A 17,591-nucleotide genomic window follows, 5' to 3' on the forward strand; every position below is an offset into this window, starting at 1 on the left:
CTCAGTCCTTTGGAGCCATGTGAGTAAATCCTAAGTGCACATTCTCTTAGGAAAAACAAAATATTAATTGTTTCTTGTCTGAGCCTCAATTTATAAAGCATCAGTCATGCAGTTGTATTTGTATCTGCACAAAGTATCCAGCATCGTGCTGTGAAATATGATTCATCTAATGTATATGTCTCCAGGGAATCTAGGCATTTAGGCTCATAGTAAAGGCAACAGGGAGAAATAGGTGTTTCCGGACCACCATTCTATTCCTTTCAAAGTAGCCATATAGAACAAGGTAGACAAATCATACCACAGTAGAGCCTTTTTCACACCGCTGACTATAAAGGGACATGAGAGCGACCACCTCAGATGTGAGTGTCACTGCAGATTGGGTATCTGTAATCAGCTCATTCCTGACATTACAGCTACAGCAAGCATGACAGTAGAAAAGAAAAGAAAGTACTTTAAAAGGATGTTTTGGAAGCATCACCTCTAAAAGAAAAAAAGTAGCAAAGATACACTGACAATGATGTTTATTATTCCTGTGAGCCTGGATCTTCATGGGCAATTTAATTACTTTGGCATTCCGCATTGTAGTGCCTCACTGTGGATTTGTTGGCATCCAGAATGAAAATTGGAGCCTAAAACAAGATGACAGTAGCCTACTCACCAAAGACCAAAGTGTGCAAAAGGCATCTACCTCAAAAAGACTATATGAAATACCCTCACAATGAATGACTGAGATGTATTTGAACTTTCTGGAGTTCAAATGCACTTGATGATTGAGACCTTGTACAAAAGTGCTTTTTTATATCTACTTGAAGTCAGACCTCTGCACCTTGCTTAAATCCTTGCCTGCACTTCTTTTGAAGCCACTGAGCTGAGATCACAAGCTTCTTTGGTATCTTGATATCAGGAGTATTGTGCTTTTGCTTACCTATGTGTATCCTAAAACACTGCTACAAAGGTTTGCAAGAAAGGTGAGAAACAATCTGTGTTCAGATGGATGCAATGTGAAGCAGAGAATAGAAGATGCACAGGAGATGAGAGAACATCTGAACTTGTAGTGTGAAAACCCTCACTGAACAGAGAATTCTTGGCAGTCCCTTGCTTTTTACGAATGTCACTGCAATCCTATTGTATTAAAAAATAATGCAAGGAGAACAGATCCCAAACATTGGAAAAAATAGAAGCTCAAACTTAAGATGTCATAGAGGAGGAAATTTGTGACTTCATGTATTAAATAATAGTAGAAAATGATTAACGATGGTTGGAAAATTAAGCAGCCTTGGAGGCAATGGATGTGTGATGGCTATCATAGTTGCATTAATACTGCATTAATACTTCATCCCTTTATGAAGGTGCGCTATATAATCAAATTACGTTTAGAAAATCATTTATTCTGTGTCTATTTTACTTTATATAATAGAACCAATATGATAAGTTGTACATAAATCATCCAGAAATATATATATATTTCGGCAATAATGGAACAAATATCAGTTTAATATATTTCATGCTCTGACTCTGTTAAGCTGCACTTTTCATCTGCTCTACATGTAAAGTGCCTCCATCTCCAGATACTGACTGGGTTAACTAAAGCTTAGAAATCATGTTTTTAGAAGGAAGATCAGTGGGATGGGTCAAGACATGAAGTAGAGCCACTTCTACCATATGCTTCTTTCTTCTTAAAGATGTCTTTCTCCAAAACACTCTGGTTTTAGAGTGTTTGGTATAGTTAATGTAGCTTTTGGAAAGCTCTTTGGAGAGGATTTCACTGTCACTGCTTTCAGAGAGTAGAAAGTCTCTCAGACGTGTTGTTACAGTCAAAGATAGCATCTGGTCTATTTTGAGAGGAGAAAGTTATGAGTGGAATAATCTGAATCAGTATGTGAGCACTTGAGACTAGAGAATAAAAGCATTCAAAACCTGGTGAATTAAACTTGGCCTGAACACCTATGTTCAGTTGGATATAGTGGATCTAGTTGTCTGTGCCAGTGCATATTGTTTGTTTTTTTAAAATAAATTTGTGCTTCTCTGACATTGACTTTTGAATGGCCCTCCCCACTGGTATTTATGAATGTATGAAACAGTCATGGCAATTCATGTACCTGATAATACTGGCAGTACTACCATTCCCATATTTATGATACACAACCTGACAGAGCTCTACCATGCACTGCATCCCTCCCTCTTTTCTCTCTTCTCCCTATGCTCATCTCTTAAATTGGTGCTTCCAACATGAGATCTTCCCTTAAAAAAGGGAGGAAAAGTAGGGTTTTCACTTTTCTCTTTCCCCTTCCTCTCCCTTTCAAGTAGAACACCAGTGGTGAGCAGCTGTGTGTACAGAACCCAGGAAAAGGCCAATATTGGGGATGGCCGTCCTATTCTTTAGGGAAAGGAGGATCTTCCTTGAGAATAAATCCCCTGAGAATAGATCCCAAACACTTCTGATGGTCAGACTGGCTGGGGAGGAAAATACAGAGAGAAGACAGTATGAGCTCCCATCCACACAAGTCTGCACTTTCACTGTTCCCCTTCCAAGGTCTAACAACTTGTGACAGTCGTAGTTTTTGGTATCCATCTGAGAAATATTTTTTGGCAGGACTACCCATCATGATTATAAAGAAGACTGTCAGTCCCATCTTACATACCACACTGAAGGCATGAAATTTCAGCAGCTCACTGTCATTATCTATCTGTTTTCTGATTGACTGATTCCACTCAGTTTGTCTGGACACTGAAACAGGATTGTTCAATAGAAAGCTTAACGTTACTAGTTTCTTGTCTGTGTTACAGGTTTTTGTGTTAAATAAGAATATAATCTACTGGTTATGGTTGAATGTATGCAGAAAAGAAATATCACTGTCCCTCAAAATTAGTTTGTTGCACAAAATTGCCTATGAATGTCACTTAAGAAGTAGTTGCCATTCTAACAGCGTCTCTATTTTCCTGTCATATTAAGGGTATATACATGTATAAAAATATAAATATATATATGGCAGTAATCTCTCTTTAAAGAAACATGATAGTGTCATTAGTTTATATGCTGCACTCCAGGGCCTGATAAAGACATAAAATAAATCTATATTATAAGCAGCTTCCAGTCAGAGATAGACAGCAGAATTTTGATTAGCTCTTTTGTCTTAGAAAGAGTCCTTTTCACTTATTTGCAGCACAGATTGGCATTTATTTACACTGAGATGGCAATTCACTGTGAGCTCCTTTTTAATATATTTATTATGGCTCTTGGTTTTGTTTTCTACATTACTGCTTCTCTAAAAAGCAATTTCTAGTCTTCTATCTCTGCCAATTATTTTTTTTCACCCTAAATATACTACTTTACATTTATCTTTTTTAAATCTCATTTGCTTTTATCTGCCTCTGCTGTCTTGCCAACCACTCTGCAGCACTGCTATATGCTCTTTTGGACAGACATCAGCAACTCATAGCCACTATCATTAGACAAACTCCTTATACCTTTTGCCTTTTTTTATCTTCTTTTCACCTCTTTATTCCTGTTGTATGATTTACTTGGATTACAAATCCTCATATCCATTTGGTGATTACTAACTACGTGGCACTGGCCCCTGCTTTGCTGCCAAGGCTGACAAAGGCCAACACTGCAATGCACCTGAATGCTACTGATAACGGCCCTGAAATGGACATGGGATGCCAATCTGGATTTGGATCTAAACCTCCTCAAAGTGTAATGCTGATCAGAACTGATGCTTGATTGCAGCATCCACTTCTTTAGACAGATTAAATGTATGAATCAAAATAAAAATAAAAAGCAAACAAAAAGGAAACCTTCCTTACATAAAGACTCTTTGAATTACAAGGGAAAACAGCTTTTTCCTTTTTTTCACTTTCTTATGTCTTGTTATTTTGAGGAAAGGAAGGAAGGAAACTGTTAGACAAACTGTTTTTACCCATAAACAAAAAAAAGGCCATTTACAGTCAGCCTATTTAAATCTTTTCCTGGCTGTTTTTCAAGATGTGGTACAGACAGGGGAGGAATGTGCATGCCTCATATCACAGGTTGTGTACAAACTGAAAGAAGATTGCACCCTTCATGAAGTACACAACATATTGCCAGTTCAGAACTGTCTTGATCCTACAGTTGTTCTTACTATTCAATAGCACATGAATATCAGATCTGTCAAATCATTAAACTGTCATCACGGAAATGTTCTAGACATTAAGTACATGATTCATTCCCAGATTTCTGCTCTGCAGTTACCTCATCATTCCAGGAGATATATATGGCAACCAGGCTCATGAGTTCAGCTATTATCAGTTTGGACAAATAACAGGAAAATGGGAAATAAGTGTACAGATGTTAAAGCAGATTTTATTCTGTTTCTCAGGATCTCTCAATTCTTTCCACGTGTTTCCATGTGCAAGACTTCTGCTGGTCTAAGCCACTTTCCCCTCCACAAGCAACAACTTCAGCACACAGCAGAAAGCTGCACGGTAAACAAACAGAAACTGGAACATAATGTCATCTTCAGAAAAAAAAGTGTGCACATCAACAGTAAGGAAAAGCCCCATACGGTTCCCAGAAAAGACCATATGAACCAGAAGAACTGGCTGTTGGGCCCATGCATCCTGTGTGTCCTTATGCTTGGGACAATGATGGCCTTCTGGAAATTTTCAGAAATCTCTGTTTGGCTGAGGATGGAGAAGTCAGAAAGGGTGCCAAAATCTTTTCCCATACCTGACCAGACTTGGAGGAGGTAAGGAGGGCAGAATGCAATGGGTACAAAAGAGTTAGAGGAAGCGTGTGTTCCTCCACTCTCTGGTTATGCCTCCTCCTGTGTCTCATCTCTGCCACTGCTTAGGAGCTGAAACAGGTGTGCTTTCTCCACCTGTGCAGAAAGCAAGTGTAAAAATTCTGAGGATAATTAACCACAGGCTCAGCTGGTAGTCATCCTGTTGAACTGAATAATTTGTGATATTTCTAAACAAACATCTTGTGTTAATCTACTAGATAGTAATGGTGTGCTGAGAATCCATCACTGTAAATGTGAAGCCAAGATTCATTTGTCCCTTTTACAGTATCATTAATTTGCCTAGATTCAGTTTTATTTGCCTTCCTTCCTCATGCTCCCCACCATGTATTTGGTCTCCAGGTCTTCTAGCAACTTCTTACCATCAGACTTTGACTTTACTATCCTGTAAATATTAGCCACAGCAGCAAATTCTGTCACCCAAGTATGCACCTCCCTGGAAAGATCACAAACCAGGTTAGTCATGCACTTTGGGAAATTTAAGTATGTTATTTCTCCCCCCACAATAAAAACAACAACAACAAAACAACAACAAAAAACACTGTTGACATTTTTCACTCATTTAAATAAGAGCTTTCCTTCCTAATGGAAATTAAATATTTGTTCAAGGGGAGAGAAAGGTCTGTTCTACATCCGACTTTACAGAGAGGGATTCTGTTCATCGCAGACCTTTGTGACCAGTTTCTGCTGCCTTCCCTCATTCCAGCCCCAGTTACACAAAGCACTCTCTTGGTAAAAGTTTGCATTTAATTCACTTCAGTATGTCAGCTTGGAGAGGATATTGCACTCACTGTCATAGGATCCTTCGCATCATTCCTGTTAACAAGCTAAATTTGCAGACACATTTGATTTGAATGCTACATGGCTACGTGGCTACACCTTCTTACCTTCTTCAGCAGCACTAATTGTCACCAGTTTCTAGAGTTCTCCATGTCTAGATGCATGCCTTGTACAAAGACAAGTGCTTGAGAAAATTGGATAGGAGAGGAGCTAAGAACAAGGACTTGAAACAATGCAACATTTATGTAATGTATGCCAGAAATTTTCCTTTATTAAAAAATGCTTTCCAGATAAATAACAGGCACTCAAGACAGCCATTATTTTCCTCTGCAATCATCCTTTCATGTAATCTATACAAGCATTCTCACAGGAATAATTACAAAGTATTTTGATGACTACTATTAACAATCAACTGAATTGCATTTCAGAATAGTTCCTCTCAGATTGTGACCATTTAAAAAGTATTGTTAACATATGCCCAGAAGTTTGGAGAGAAAATAGACTGAGCCTGCAAGGGAGGCAGAAAAAAAGGAAAGATTGAGCCAGATAATTAAAGACACAGATGCAGAAGCTACATGTATGAAAAGAGGACGAATATAATTATAGAATTCAGACTCATGAGGAAGAATTTAATTTTCCAAGCTTCACAAGAATAATCCTTATGAAATTTTCTTAGAAAGTAAAAGAAAGGGTGCTCTCTTTTGAAACCCTTCCAAATTGTGGGAAAAAAAAAAAAGAATAGAACAATAGTTCAAATGGCCACATCTGAGGTTAACAGTAACACTTCAGTTAACATAACAAAACATATAGTACTAGGTAGTTTTAGACTGTGAAGAGAGAGGGTACAGGAAACTGCAATGCCAGCAACATGAGTTTTTTTCCTCTCAATCTGTTATTCCAGATCTATTTTGATACTTGGAGAACAGTAGCAAGTAGAAGCAAAACTGTAGGAATGAAGTAATTCAAGGAAGTAGACATGTTACTTGACATCAGTATTTTACAAAATCCTGGAAAAGACTGCAAAAAAATAAAAATAAAATAAAATAAAAATCAGCACAGATACAGACATGGTGTCTAATGAGAAGCTGAATACCAAAGGCTGAACTTCTAGTTTGCTCAGGATTTTTTTTATTGCTAACTAATTTTTCCAAGATAGGTAATGCAGTGGGTTAATCTGTTTATACTAAAATATTTTATCCAGTGCTCAAAGGAAATTGTTGGTGGCAATAGAAGAGAATCCAAGATCAACTAAAGCAGAATTAACAGGATTAAAAAAGATGACCGGTGTATTACTTAGGGATCAGACTTGAAATTGTTCCTCCTGCATGCAGCAATTTTTGACATCTAAGGTAGAATTAGGCAGAAGCTGATGATGAATAACTCAAACTTAGAGAAGTATTACTGAAGCTGTAGAGGACTTAACTGTAACACAGGGGTAGCTGTATGAACTGATAGAAAGAGGACATGCTGAATGGGTAGTAAATGGGTATGTGAATCGGTCTGGGAAGGACCTCTTAGCTCGACATAGTCACACATTCCAGCACATAGGGCACACCATTTTCTTATAGTGTGTTTTTATCTCCAAGGGCCACAGGGAAATAATACACAAGATTTCCCTGTCCTGTACTCTCCGCACTGCCTAAGGTTGTCATGCTCTCAAAAGAAGGTGAAGAGGGAATAGCTGGGAAGGCTAGGAAATGCTGAGTCCTTTCACCATTACGGACAAGGCAAAGGCTGACTGCTCCCCAGGCAGTGTGTGAGATCGTCTTACCACTTCACAGATCCCACCCAAAGGATCTGGCTGAGGCTTGCCTGTTGTCCCTCCAGATGGGTTTTGGTGCCCTCATGCCCAGCTGGGGACCATCACTGCAGGGGGAAGGCCTGACAAATACAGGTGTTTTCCTGACCTGAGTCAGGAATGCATCACAAGCTCCTCAGGGGCCAAAAACATGGGATTCCAAGGGTTTTACTGTTGGCAGAGCATCTGGCTTCTGTCCAGTACCCATAAAAGGGAAAAGATGGCATAAATGAGACTTCCATGTCCTGGTTCTGGAAGGGCATTTAAAGGAGTCACTGCAGTGAAGAACACACACCTTCCTCATACTCTTGAACAGTACTGAAAGGAGAACAGTGGAAAATGCATAGCAGCCCCCCACTTCCAGAAGTGTGATCAACATACCCAAGATACTTCGCATCTTCAAGAAGGAGGCAGGCACCTGGACATTTCTGGCCCAGATGCTGCAGATCCGCCTCTGTGGTTGAGGATCCTGCTTATGCTGGAGCCTCTGTGGAGCTCCATAGGAAGTGTTGCCTGGAGCCAATAGAAAAACTTGGAATTTTCTTACCATTTTGGCCCACGAACACCTGTGTTTGGGTCTGGCTGGCTGGAGCAGGGGAGCAAATGTCACAACTACTCAACATCTCCTTGGAGGAAAGTGTCCCTCCCAGGGGCTTGCTATGTCTCTGTCTTGCTGGATGCTGCCTTGCTGGCAGGCTGAGCAGGGCAGAATACACAAACCTCCATTCCTAAACAGTCCTTTCTTCATTTCTCATTGGCCATTTAAATAGACTCTTGTCTATTATTCATCTAGTGAAACTTGAATCTCCTTGAAATTGCTGTCCACAGGCAATCTAGCCACACAGTATCTTTTACAGTCAGTTCCACCCTGGCACTCCAAAGAATATTTCGATTCTTTGGCTTATCTCTTTTTTTCTTGCCCTTCAATTTTTATGTTTTCTCTTGAATTGTGAATAATAGAATTTCATACAGATTTTTCAGAACAAACTGTGGAGTGGTCTTAAGTGGAGAGGATACTGCAAGGAAATATCCACTTAGAGACATCGTGGAAACATCTTCCAACGCTACAGAGGAAAAAATGCATATCTATTTTTTAAGATGGATCATGGCTGGCTTCTGAGATGGATGAGAATGACATGACCGCATGTAATAAATTTGATCATGATCAAGAAGATCACTCCCTCTCTTGTGTTTTATTTCAGTAACATCTTTCCTCTGACACATGTAACATTGCTATATCTTCTCTACCAATTGCTCCCCTACTGAGACATCCCAAGATTTCATTAGCCTTCTGACCACATTTCAGTAGCTAAGTAAGTAATTTTGATCTCTGAGCCATCGAGTAGAAAGGTTGCACAATTATGCGACAATTATGGGCAATTATGGAAAATTAAAAGAGTATGAAAAATGAAATGCATAAATAGATGAATGTTCATTAGTAAACAGATTCTGTACACTAAGGATGACATTTCTAAGAACAACTACTGACACCATTACTCAAATTTACATCACAATAAATGTTCAGAATTCATCTTGTCTAAGAAGCAGGATGGATATTTTTAAAGGCATTTCTCTGGTATTAATCTCCATGGTACCCAAACTCTTCAGAGGAAGAAGTGTTGAGAGATTGTTTGAAGTGTGTCTCAGGATACTTACAGTACATTTATTCATTCCCCATACAGTATAGGACATTTTCTGTTTAAATGAATGACAGTGCAAAACCCACACAACTCCAGTCTGCAATTCATTTATGTTTAAATAGCTGTCTACCAATTCCCATATATATAAATTGCTTCTTGCAAATAACAATACTATGTTCACAGCTTCTTCAGACCTGAAGAAAGAATGCTACATTTAACTCTTTTTTTTTTTTTTTTTTTTCAGTCTGTGGATAAGATAATGAAAGACATGTGTTATGGTGGCACTGACATCTTTTGCACCCAGAAGGAACAAAAGACGGTTTCATCTGTGCTGCTTAAAAGAGCCTTGTTACCATATTTCTTTGTCCCTTTTATTGCAGTTTCTTACAGTGCTCCCAAGTTAAGGAAATGGAACTATCATTTTGCAAACAAATAGCTAAGGCAGTTGGCTAAATACATAGATTTGCAAACTGATAGATGCAGTTGAGCAAATAATTGAATGGCAGATTTAAAAGCTCGATTCTGGAAGTATTATTCACACAGTGACTTGGGTGACAGAAGTCCTTATCTAATAAATATGAAAGGATTTTGCATCTGAACTGTTCTTTGTGATGGTATGAGCTAGTCTATAAGAAATGTTAAAGAAAATTCTTTCCTGTGTCCAAGTGCCCAACTCACTGTTTTCTCTTGCTGGTCTTGGTCAAGTGGCATAAACAAGTCTTTCCTGAGACAAAGAAGATGCTGCAGATAACATGGCTTGCTGTAGCTTTTATTTATGTCCTGTGCCATGTCTGTCATCCATGCAGATGATCCAGGTACTGAATCTTCTTGTAGTTGTCTTGATTTCATTAAAGCGAGATGAGAGAAGAAAGTATTTCTAGGGCATTGCATTCAAAGGTGAAAATCCAAGGGCTGATTCAGATATTGTTGTATACACATTTTACACCATGTGAGATTGCTGTTGTTATCTAGAGTCTTCTGGGTTCTGGTAGATATGACAAAGCTTGAATGTGAGACTTGTGCTCATCTGGAGGCAGCTGGAGGCAAGGCTGGACAACTGAATGTGTCAAAATTGACTCAAAATGCATGTCTGAACAAAGGGTTCATATGCTATGTCTGAGAAAAACAGTAAAAAAAAGCAAAGAGGCATACTCTTATCTACATATTTTTGTTAACAACAAAGGGGACCTAGATGACTAGATTAGATTTAGCCATCTGGAATCGAGATCACTCCCAACCTGAGAATTAAGAGTTTTTTTATAATAGATTAACAGTAATGATTTTAAAAAAGTATCAGTTTACTTCTGAAAATGCTTCCTGTACCAAGAATACCAAAGAGAATATTTATTTTATAAGTCAAGATCAGTATTTAGCATTAGGAAAAAGAAATGCTTAAAATGAACAGAAACCTGCAGAAGCTTACCAGTAAGCTTTACATGCATTATTGCTGTCATTAGTTGTGAGATAGTACACATCTTTGTTAAACATACTTTTATTTCTTTGTTTACATAATAAAATGACATGGTTATGAAGTATATGACTAAATCTGTGATAATGTTTATAGCGTAAGAAACCTTCTGTAATACTTGTTAATATGCAAAATGCACAAATAATATAAATGTTATAGGGGATTAGTGACAAGGCTAGAATAAATGTTTCTAGTTGTAATGCATCAATTAAAAACAGCCTAGTCTTAGCACAAGGCTGTTAAAATGGGAACAAGAAACCATTTTCAATACAGTAATTCATGCAAAAATTGGCCCAATACTTTACAGAATGATGAAATTACACTATTGACTGATAAATATGAAATGATCAAAGAGAGTGGAAAAGCAGTTCCAACATGTTTACAAAACATCTATGAACATTCTCATTGAATCGTGTATGTGCTGCTTTGGAAAATGCTTCTAAGCACTTGGATTTTTTGTAAGGTTTGTGTGGAAAGTACCTACTGTGTCTTTGAGTATATTCTTTCAAAATCAATTACTAGAAGTGTTGGATTGCTTGCCTAACCATTAATAGGGTCTGAGCTGCAGAGCAGTTGGCTCTAACTATGGCTCATAACATATGGCTCTAACTATGTGCCTCAAGTGTTTCTTGAAGAATCTAAGCTGATGGGTAGGAACCCTGGTTTTCTCTGTTGGCTCAGTCAAGAAACATATAACCAGTGCTGCTATCTATCAGCTTGCAGAAACAAGTGCTTATCTTTCATCTTTGTCTGTCAGGTTAACTTCATGAGAAGAGTGGGAAAACAACTGATGAGAAAAAGAATTTGCAGTGAAGTTCTTGTAAGCTGTTTCCCACTTATCCAGGAGGAACTCTACTTAAGCAAACAGTGCTGCATTTTTCCAAAAGAGAGGGACATACTATGTATATACTATGTAGATTCCCATAGATTCCTATATTATGAACAGCTGGGGACTCTCAGTCTAACTGCCGTGGTCTCCATACGTTACAGGAAGGAGGAGAACAGAAACAGAGCACAGCCCTGCTGCAGCTGGATGGCAATAGAGTGAAGGGAAGCAGTTGCTTTGGAGCTGGAGAGCAGGCTCAGCAGGGCCACTCTTTTGTCAGGCAGGCTTTCATGGGATAAACTGAAACAGCCTGTGGTGAGTCAGACTGAAACAGCATTTAGACAGTAATGGCCATTGCCTGTCTCATACAATATCTGCAGCAATTGTGGCCAGACAGAAGTGCTGCCCTACTCCCTGTTATGCCGAGAACAGTGGCCACATCCCTGCTTGTGAACAGAGGCCAATCTCTGTCAAAAGACTGTTGGATGATATGTAAGAAAAGTATGAAATACCACTCCAGCCAGGATTCACATTCATGAGGTTCTGCCAGCTCTGAGTTATTTTTTTGCATTGTGCCAAGTACAGGATGAAATGCAAGTGAAAAAAGGAGGACTGCTTACTTCTTGCACCAAACCATATGGATGTGAGAATCTGCATGCTCTTGAGTTGTGCATGTTGACCATTTTACCTCCATGCTTCATTGGCAAGAATTTTGTTGTATACGATGGTATACTTAAAGCAGAAAGACATACCCTGCTATCCACTCAGGCAATGTTCTTGTAAAGCATAACATGAGGGGGAGCCTGTGTACAGAGATGGGAGAAATTCACAGGGAATACTGAAAACTGCATAATATCAGGGGCACAAGTGAAGAACAAAGTCAAAGAGTATGTTTCTGCATAGCTGCATACCAAGTTCTCAGCATGCTTCTGCCAGTGTTCATCTATAAAATATGAGTGAAATATTTCAAATACCCTGTTGTAGGCTACTGTATCTGTATTCTCAGCAGTAATTTTAACACAAACAGGTGTTTGGCAGGACCAGTTCCATATAACTGGATGGCTCAGAGCAGTTTTCTTGGAAGAAAGAACAGCTACAGCAGTATTTAGCAGAGACATTGTGAAATGATTCATGATGGGCCTCCAAAATGAACACAGAAAAGTGACAGGCACCGTGAAGTTGTTCACCTGAGGTCTGACACATAACTGACTAGAAAAGCTCATTCAGAACCTAACCGGAAAGTTAGTTGGGACACTTGGTTGCTGTGTTGCTGAGAGCTGACCATGACTTGCTGAGACTACTGTCCCATCTACTTCTTAATATAGGCACATTTGCATGGGAAACTGCTGCATGCTGTGGTGAAATATAGAAATGTCTGAGCTGATTTTGTTCAGATTATTTGACATGGAGAGGTAGTCCAGTTCCTTTAGCCCAGAGCTCCTGGTGCAGCAGAGTGAGTGATCTCACACACAGCTCCAAGTTATCACAAAGACTCCTTCTATCTGTGCTAATGCGAGCAGCCTTCTCTCTCATACTGCAGGCGCACAATGTACACAGGATAATATTGTGAGTACTGTAGATATATTCATGTTGGTATCTTCCTTTAGTCCTAGAAAGAACAGGGAAAATCCTACATCCACCCCTTTTCCTCATGACGGCACTATTGCTTATAGATCTTAGAGTATTATTGTGCTGCATTCCTCAGTGTGGCATCTCTGCTTCTGCTCGTTATAGATAATGTGGGTGGCAATCATCTTCCATAACTGTAAATGTTTATGGTAGAACTAGGCTTCCTTTAGGATCCTCTTATAGCTGCTGAAAAATAAAAGAATTCTTATGTTTTATTTGACTCCAATTTCAGACGTCTGCTTTAAGAGGAGTTGTATTCCAGAAGTGTCTGCACCTCTCTGTCAGCTGTAAAGGGAATTTGGATGGTTATGTCCAGTGACAGTGTCTACAAGTGTCTGCAAGATTTATATCTATATTTAGTCAGATGAACTTTGCTTTGTGTCTATTACTGCTTTTCTTTTTTCTTTTCTTCATTGAAATTTGATCTGACAGGACTATTGCTGTATAGAGATAGATATTTATGTTTGCCCGATAGCCCCCTCAAGCAATAGATTCCTTGGAAGAGTCGTGTTTTCATGGATCTCATGGATCTGTTACTCTCACACCATGGAAATAGTTGTGGGATGTCAGTTTTGGGAGACGGGGGAGGGCAGAAATGGTGGCAATACCTGTGGGCCTATAGCACAGGGAGCAAAGCTTCTGAATATTCAGATTACTTCCAGGATTATTAACACCACAGACATTCAACACTCCTAAAACCTGAAGGCTCCTTTTTCTGTCTCGGGTGTACTGCTTTCTATCACCCAGCATCCTGGGTCATGGGAGAATTGCACTCCCTGTTTTTTACACAGAGCTGTCATAGGCAGCTCTCTGCTACCCTGCATGCTGACATGAGCAGGCTGGTAGCACTTCATAAATTACCTGAGAGCCAGGGAGCTTAAGGTCTTCCTGGTTTTTGCATTTCTGGGGGTGTCATCTCTATGTAAGTGCTGTAATCCTCTCTGTACATACGCTACATTTCAGTAGGTTTCAAAGATACTGTGTAAATGAGCTTAGGCTGTGAACTCAGCTCACCTTAGGATATATCCTACACCAGCTATTTCAGTAGATGCCACTTGTCACTGTGTCATCTGAGACTTAGTGTCATGTGATGAGGGCGTTGCCAAAAGACCTCCACCTTGATACTTCCTGGAATACTAGGTTTTCTCTTCCCTTGAACGAACTCTAAATCACCCACTTCCTAGAAGTAGCTGCTTACCAAATGCTGCTTGATTTGATTTACACAAAGCTTACATTCTCTGTTATGGTAATTTTCTCCATAGATGTGTAAAGTTAGCTCCTGTACTGTAAAGATCTAAATGTTATTATCAGTTTTAGTTTAGTTTTGTTTTACACATGCAGAACTAATGAGTTCAGTGCTTCCATTAAGCAAATGGGTGTAGGCACATAACACACATACAGTAGCTACCCTTGGGCTGAAACTACTAGGTAGAGTTGTGCTTACTATCTCAGTCCCTTAGCCTTCCTATCCATACAGTCTCCATTTGTGAACTGGCATTGTACAAGGCCAAAGAGGAACAACTCAGAGGAACAAGAACCTTGTAGGGAACCCATTTTTTTCACCCTTTTGGAGATAACTGTCCACTGCACAGTAGATACAAAACACAAACAGATAGAATTTTTTTTATTTGTACGTGTAACAGATAAGAAGAGTAAAAAAAATATAAAAAACTGGTATCCACTAGTTACTGAAATGATTGTGGTTAGGCATTTGGAACATCTAGTACACATTACATTACAATAAGAGCTAGAAATGGAAATTTGTTAAAAGGTTTTCTTGTGTTTGTTTGCTTATTTTCTTTTTCTTACACCGAAGTATCTTCCTATATTTACACACACAGTTGAATCACAATATAACTGCTCTCTAATAGCAAACCTATTACTCAGTCACACACTTCATTATTCAAAGTTAATACTTCTGCTTCTTGCAGCCTGGATTTATGTAGAAATGTAGAATATACGGTGTCCACTAAAGCAGCTAGGGATTTTCCTTTATTTAATATAGTATGTAAATGGTATAATTTATCCATTTGCAGTGGGAAAATAAAATTGGGATGGTATCAAATGGTTATTTTAAGAAGTTGTATAATAAACAAATTTCTTTAATTTGAAAGAACTGGGGCAGCAATACAAATTAAAAAAAAAGTCGCTGACATAAATGGCATGTTCAAACTGGGACTTTGCATAATCGTAAAAAAATACATTTCTCCAGATGGCATTGAGAGGTCTCACAAGGACAGCATAATGTGATTCTTGACATGGCTTATGTGCCACATAAAAAGAGAAATTGCTCAGAGAATGAACAACGTCAGCTTGTTTGTTGGTTTTAGTTACATCATTTTTTTTTTCACTATGTATCTGGTTGAATATTTATGGCTCTTATGGTTTTTTTTAACTGCCATTCAAGTAGTTGTAGTTGGTGAATACCACATCCCTTAGCCTGTTTTTATCAGTCCAAATGAGCACATTTCCTCAACTTCTTACCATTCACCTGTCCTGAGTCTCTGACAGTTTTAGCAGTTACCTAACAGGTCCCTCTATTTTCTCAGTAACCCTCAGTATGTGATGGAGAATGACACGCTGGAACTCAGTACATTATTTCATGCATGGCCTCAGCAGTGCTGCATACAGGGCAATGACAGATTCATTTGATCTGCTGGACGCAGTCATAGCATAGCCCATTTTAGAGCTGCATGAGCTGTGTTGAGAGCACAGTGTTAATTTATACTCGGCCTTCCAATTGCAGTAAACTTCACCAGTTTTTCATACTGCTCAGCTTGCTGGTTACAAACCGGTATTGATGCATAGACTTTATCATCTCTGGTACAGAATATTACCCCTGCCCTTAATGAACTCCATGAACTTCAGATTAAGGCCCAGGGATGGGCCATTGAAATCAGTGGATTTCAAAGATGACAAGTATACTGAGATATATTGTTAACTGCAATGTCAATTTGTAATGATGACAGCACATGTGTTATGAATGCTATGAAATTTGGGAAAATTCTGAATCAAATGCTGTGAAAAGTCACATAAGAAGTATTACAGCTTTCATTAATATTTCAACTAGCACGAATACTAGAAAGTGGGTGAGTCAATGGGAGTTTTGTTTTTGATTTCTATAGCTGTCATTGTTTAGAATGAAGAATTCTATTAGTCAAAACACTGGACCTGACATTTGTCAAGTGTCATGAAAATGCATGAGTAACTTTAAATCAGTAGTATTTCACAGTCAAAAATATATGAAAACAGGATATCTCAAGGCTTTGGAGAACTAAAGTTTGGTCTGAATATGAACTTTGTCAATTCAGTTTCTACTGAAAGTAGAAATGGTTCTGTACTGCTCTGATCAACACTCAGATGTACAAGATCTAAACTTTTCTGATGAAATGTAACCTTTTATTAATATATTAATGGTGGCTGGAATTGAAGATGCCTTATGGATGTGATGTCACATCTTCCATTCGTGTGTAAGGTCTACTCCTTAAATTTCAGGTAACCATAACAGTTTAGGATTCAGCACTGTTTTCCCTGACCATTATAAACTCAGGACTGTGATGCCTGGGCTGGCACAGGCTGAGCTACCCTCACTGCTGTAAAGACACTCATCAGCAGTGCTTTGCCCTATTAAACTTAGCAGGGATACTGAGGTGTGGAGGGAAATAAAATCGATTCTAGAGGCAGAAAATTGCACAGGATAGCAAGGATTTCATTATTTTTCTATGAAGGAGAGTTTGCCTTTTTCTTGATTGGCCTTCTTGTTTTCGTGGCATTGGAGGACCTCTGGCTGACAATTACAAGACACAAGACTGCACCTTAGTAATGGGTACCTTCCCACCTCTACTATGATTTGTGATGCTGTTACACTAAGACTTGCTCTATAAAAATAATCCAATTTCATAGAATCATAGAATCACAGAATGGCCTGGGTTGAAAAGGACCACAATAATCATCTAGTTTCAACCCCCCTGCTATGTGCAGGGTCACCAACCACCAGACCAGGCTTCCCAGAGCCACATCCAGCTTGGCCTTGAATGCATCCAGAGATGGGGCATCCACAACTTCCTTGGAAAACCTGTTCCAGGTTATTATTTCACATAATGTAGAAACTAAAGCTGACATAGAATCTCTCCATGAGTATGTGAAAATGTTTATCTATGATGATCATTGGTTATACAGTGCTAGAAGATGGCCTACCGGCCCCTACGTGAAAAACTTCTTCTTGCAGTTTAAAGGAACATATAATAAACTGTAATAGAAATAAGCAAACATGCAAATTAATAAAAGACTTCACTGGCACAAGTTGCTGCTACGTGAAACTTTAGCATGTGCCACTTATTTTGCATTGCTAATGCCTTCCATTTATAATCCAACTTTAAAAATCTAAGTTATTTGACTATAGGTATTAACTGACAATGGTCTTCTAAATGCCAGTCAGGAGGAAAATATCTATTCTGTTTGTTTCTGACTTTCTGGATAGCTCTCTGATATTCAGTTTTGCTCATTTTCCATTTCACAGACTGGGTTTACTTTAACTGAAAGTGCCAAGCAGTAATTCAGGTCTTAACTAGATTTGTGGTGGTGAGACAGAGGGTAATATAAAAAGGCAGAACTTATTGGCATGATTCATCATACTAGTTTATTGCACACTCGAGCCTACTGGGCAGGA

Source organism: Gallus gallus, chromosome 1, assembly GCF_016699485.2.
Source record: "Gallus gallus isolate bGalGal1 chromosome 1, bGalGal1.mat.broiler.GRCg7b, whole genome shotgun sequence".
In the NCBI taxonomy this organism is placed as follows: Eukaryota; Metazoa; Chordata; class Aves; order Galliformes; family Phasianidae; genus Gallus; species Gallus gallus.